We start from the raw sequence: 5,187 nt of genomic DNA, 5'->3' as shown, positions 1-5,187 counted from the left end.
TATCTATCTATCAGTCTCTGCCTGAATGTCAGGCTGCACTGCATAAAGGGGTCCATGTCCACTGCCTCATCTGCCAGCTCTGAGGCATGTTTGAGGAAGCTGTTGATACAGCAAAGGGTCAGCTTTGCTGTAGGGGTGTGTATAAAACTGGGTTGCCTGGTTTGGTTTGAGTCTGGACTGGACTTGGACTGGACTGGGCATGTTCAGCTTTTGCACCCCTCCCAAAAAACCCCCGAACACTCCTCCCCCCCAGTTCGGTTCAGTTTGGGGGGATTCACAAGTTAATATTTTTTTTGTAATTTTAAAACATTAAATTTTACTTACTTCCACCTGGTATGAGGTCTTAGATTTGGTTGCAGGGGGTCTCCAGAAGTTCCCCTCCCCACCAGCCTCCATCTATGTACAAATGGGTCATGACCCGCCCATGAAGAGGCCCATTGGGCATGCATGGTGGCCTCCAAAATGGCCACTGCAATAAAGGGTAGGTACTGAATGAAGACCACCTGAACCAGGCAATTTATACATAAATGGAGGCTGACTAGGGGAGGGGAACTTCTGGAGACATGCCCCGCCCCCAGCCAAATCTAAGTCCCTGGACCAGGAGGCAGTAAGTTAAAAAAAATTTAAGTTTTTACATACATACACACACACATATATATATATATATATATATATATATATATATATATATATATATATGTATATGTATATGTATATGTATATATGTATATATATCACGAATTCTCCCCCTCCCGAATGGCTGGGGGTGGGGGTCAGTCCATTAGTGAACCGAACCGGGATGTATGTGTGTCCAGACCATTAAGCCAAACAGGTTTGATGTCGAACCTGTTTCATGTCGAACCTGTTTGCACATCCCTAATTTGCTATGGCCCTGCAGTCTTCCTTTTCATCAGCTTCTTCCTGATCACTGGAGGATTTGATCAGGGCCTCAAGGTCTTGCTCTGTGAGCTCCTCATTGTGTGACTGTAGGAGCTCAGCAACTTCAGCTGGCTGGATGTCCTCCAAGTCCTTGCTACTAAGTTGTCTGGCAGAAGCCACTATCCTCCCAACCTCTTCCTTCGCAGCTGGCAGAGAAGTGTTGTCTCTCACAGCCTCCTTCCACAGCTTCCTTCAACAGGCATTCAGGGTGCTGCTCCTGAGCTTCTCCATCGCCTCATTGATGATGGTCAAGGGTCATGGGGTTGCCATCCATTGGTCAGCAATGTGTTCAAAGTTCCGCCTGGTGTCGTAGCTCTTGAAAGCCTGGATGATGCCTTGGTCCATCAGCTGGATGAGTGATGTGGTGTTTGGTGGCATGAACACCACTTCCACATTGGGGTGGGCAAGCAGCAGGTCTGGAGGATGCCCTGGGGCACTGTCCAACAACAGCAGCGCCTTGAAAGCTTGGTTTTTCTAGGGAGCACTCCACCTCATGCACAAAGCAGTCATTGAACCAGCACATGCAGATGGTGTGCATTACCTAGGCCTTCATGTTTGCTCTCCAGAACACAGGGAGGTGGTTCATGTTCTTCACTTTCAGTGTCCAAGGATTCAAGGACTGGTAGACCTGAATGGGCTTGACCATCAGGCTACCTGAGGCATTGGCGCAGAACAGAAGAGTCAGCCTGTCCTTTGCAGCCTTGCATCCTGGAGCCCTTCTCTCCTCCTTGGCGATGAAGGTGCAGTTAGGCATCCTCTTCAGCAGCAAAGTACTGCCAGTGGGGACTGCCATATTTTTTGAGGTAGCAATCATTCAAATGATGCAAGGTCAGGGGTATTGTTTGAGATGGGGGGATGGCTACCACTAGAAGAAGCTACCATAAGAAGCTATTCTGTTCCCTTTCAATTTTAAATGGTAAAAGCAAGAAAAAAGTGTGTGCTACTGCTGACGTGCTACAGGTAAGTGCCTCTGTTATAAAAACAGAGTTCCGGAAAGAATCAAATGGTATATATAGTATGCATTTATTTAATTTGGAAATTTTCCCATTCAAAGTGAATTTCCTTTGCAAGTGTAACAAATGAAAAAAGATCTGAATGGGCTGCACCTATTATAATGGGGTCTGCTAAGGTATAACTTTCTGTCTACTCATTGGGTTAGCAAGAATTGACTCACTTCTGCTCACTTTGAGCATAATACACGATACAGATAGTAGTATCGTGTAGTATCTGCATCCTTTTGGCCCTTGTCTCAGTGTGAATACTTAATGGAAAGTGTGTCAGTTATTAAAACTGAAAAGAGCTCTAGTTGACAGGATATTCAAGTTGCCCATCATTTCTAACTTTGTGCTGAAGCAGATGTTATGAAGTTAGTTGAGTCACTGCAGTAATGAGTGCTTTCTAAAGTTGCTTTTAATCATCTTAATGTATGACAGGGTAAAAAAAATAAGCAGGGACTAACAGAAAAAACAGCTCTGTAAATCATAACTGGGTTGTAAGTGTAAAGGTTTCTTTTGTTAAATCAGCAATTGGATAAACTTGGCTCTTCGTTTGTGCTATTAAATAAAAATATTCTTCAACTCTTCATAACACAGTATATTGGTATAACAAAAAAAGAAGTCACCATGGGCCTATTTTGCCTGTTTTCCAAGTAGGCAAACATTAGGTTGTTAAAAGGGCAGTGTACTGTAATGCTTTCTTGCATTACTCTAGTACTCATCCTTGCAAATTCCCCCTTAAGTCATCTAGTGCCAGTTTACAATAGGAATGCAGTTTTCCTTCTCAATCTACTCAGATTTAATTTGGTTTGTATGAGTGTATATGTGCAATTGCACCAATTCAGCATTACCTTAGGCAAAAAAACCCAACCACCAAGATTGTAATTATTGGAAGTTAGGGGGGTGTGCATGCATGTGTGTGCATGTGCGTGTATGCATATATGTATGAATGAAATATGTGAAGATTAATACCATCAAAGGAAACAATACAATGAAAATGAAACTGAGACTGCAATCTTATGCACACTTACCTGTAAGGAAACCCCATTCAACATAGTAGGATATAATTATAAGCAAAATATAGCTGAATTCTTGTTCCTGGTTATATTATGTATATATTACTACTATATCATGTGTATTATTATGTATGTAAATTTTGGTCTATGACCGTAAATAAACATGATATGATGATGATAGCTGAATTCTATACTGATTTATTGAATCCCACTCATATCAATAGACTTATTCAGTTTGTGTACATAATTTCAGCCTTAGGTGCAGATGAGCTTCACCTCATTTAAAATCTGTGGAACTTCTGATCAAACATGGATAAAATCAGACTGTAGGAATGACGACGACTCCACAGAGTGCTAATTGGCTACATGATAACCAAATATATCTCCAAGTTGCAGAACCTAATTGCTTTTCATGCCGGATGTTAACAAAGTAAAAGACATGCAGGCAGAGATGTCAGCAAAAGAAATAGTTAGCCAAATAGATAGCAGTCTAATATGTGCTATTTACTTGTGATAGGAATTGATGCCCCACTTTTCATGTACAAACCACACAAGGCAGTATATATGCATTACCAGTTGTTTTGTTTTAAATTTTTTCATAAGAAATTAAAGAAAGTTGATATGATTTCTAAGTTTTGGATAGCTTAAGGACAGATAGGATGAGTGGAGTGCTTAGTAACTTTTACGTATGGTGTCTGTCAGTCTGGAATATATGGTGGAAGAGATTAATAAAACAATTTTTTCATTTGCAAGCACAGTAGGGTGGAAAGTTGATGGAAGAGTTCTAAATATAATAAAATCAAGATTGTAGTCAGGCGAAGTGACAGTCTGCCTATGGCTTTCACTGTTGGAAACATAGGATGATTTATACACATGATAATGCTTTTAAATGCCAGTGCTAGATTGATAATTATAGAATCCTTCATGTTGGTCTTAGAAAAGAGTCAAGACTAAATTTTATCTTTTCAAGCTTGAAGTGGAAAATGTGTTGTATAGCATATGGGTTTCACCAAGTTTGCTTGCTGAACTTCTGATCACATTTAAGATGTTACAAATAATATTTTAAGACACTATTGTTCATAGTTAGAATGTGAAATTTATTTCATTGTTTACAATGGCTGTAAAAGTATAATACATGTTCATTCTTTGAATTACAGTTGACCAAGGATTCTGGGAACCTCACTGAGTGACCAGAAGCCCTGGCAAAGTACAGTACTTGGAGATCTCTGCACTTGGAACTTTCTGTTAATGAGGCTTTGGAGCCTAATGTGAGTCTCTTAAGCAGCCCTCTCCTTCATACTGCCACTTCCATTACTAGTAGAAGCTTAGTTTTGTGGAAGACGCGACAGTATTCCAGGGAAGGAGACTGTATAAATCCTGGGCTAAACAGAAAACAAGCAGGAGAACAGGAAAGCTGTCTGCATTGCTTTGCTGTGCTAAAGTACTAAACAGACATTAAATTCTTAATTGTAGTCCACTGCCTGATAACCTACTTATAAAAAAAGATCCCTCTAATCATGATTGCAGGGTAGGAATCTGTGAGGATTCTGGATATATCACAGTATGGATCTATGAAATCATTTGAAACTACTGGGGCTAGACCCAGAATGTGGGTCATTTCTAATCCTCAATCCTGATCCAAGAATTCTGAAGTGGCAAAGTTGTAATATTTGAGTCAAATTTTACTTTTCCACCAATTCAGCAGCAAGAAAACTAAGGCAGAAATCAGATGTAATGCAAAACCAGAGTTAAACGGGGCAGAGGTTGGAACTCTGTAACGTCTGAATTCGTACAACTGTGGTTTCATGGTGAAAACAACCTGTGGTTTGCCATAAGGTTTGCCACCATGACCAGAGGTTTAGCCACCAAAGCATTAAGTCCGAATGTAGATGGTGCCATAACCATGGTTCCATAACCATGGTTCCATTAGGTTTTTAAAACCACAATCATAGAGACAGTGGCACAGACCCGCCTGGGATTGTGCCGACTCCATGCCTGCAGCGCTTCCCTCTGGCTGCCTCTCTGGGCACCAGCCCTGCCCCTCTGATGCAGAAATGCAGTTGCCCGGCAATAGGAATACCGCCACATCCAGGCTCGGACTGGCTCACCAAGCAGCAAGGCATTTTCCTGGTGCACCCTCGCCTGGTGCACCCTCCTGCGCTTGCTGGGCTCTCCCCGTGCCAGCTGCCCAGCTCCCCTTTCCCCCTCTCCCTGTCCAGAGAGCCCCACCTCCTCTC

Source organism: Hemicordylus capensis, chromosome 3 (genome assembly GCF_027244095.1).
Source record: "Hemicordylus capensis ecotype Gifberg chromosome 3, rHemCap1.1.pri, whole genome shotgun sequence".
In the NCBI taxonomy this organism is placed as follows: domain Eukaryota; kingdom Metazoa; phylum Chordata; class Lepidosauria; order Squamata; family Cordylidae; genus Hemicordylus; species Hemicordylus capensis.
This window is presented reverse-complemented; position numbering follows the sequence as displayed.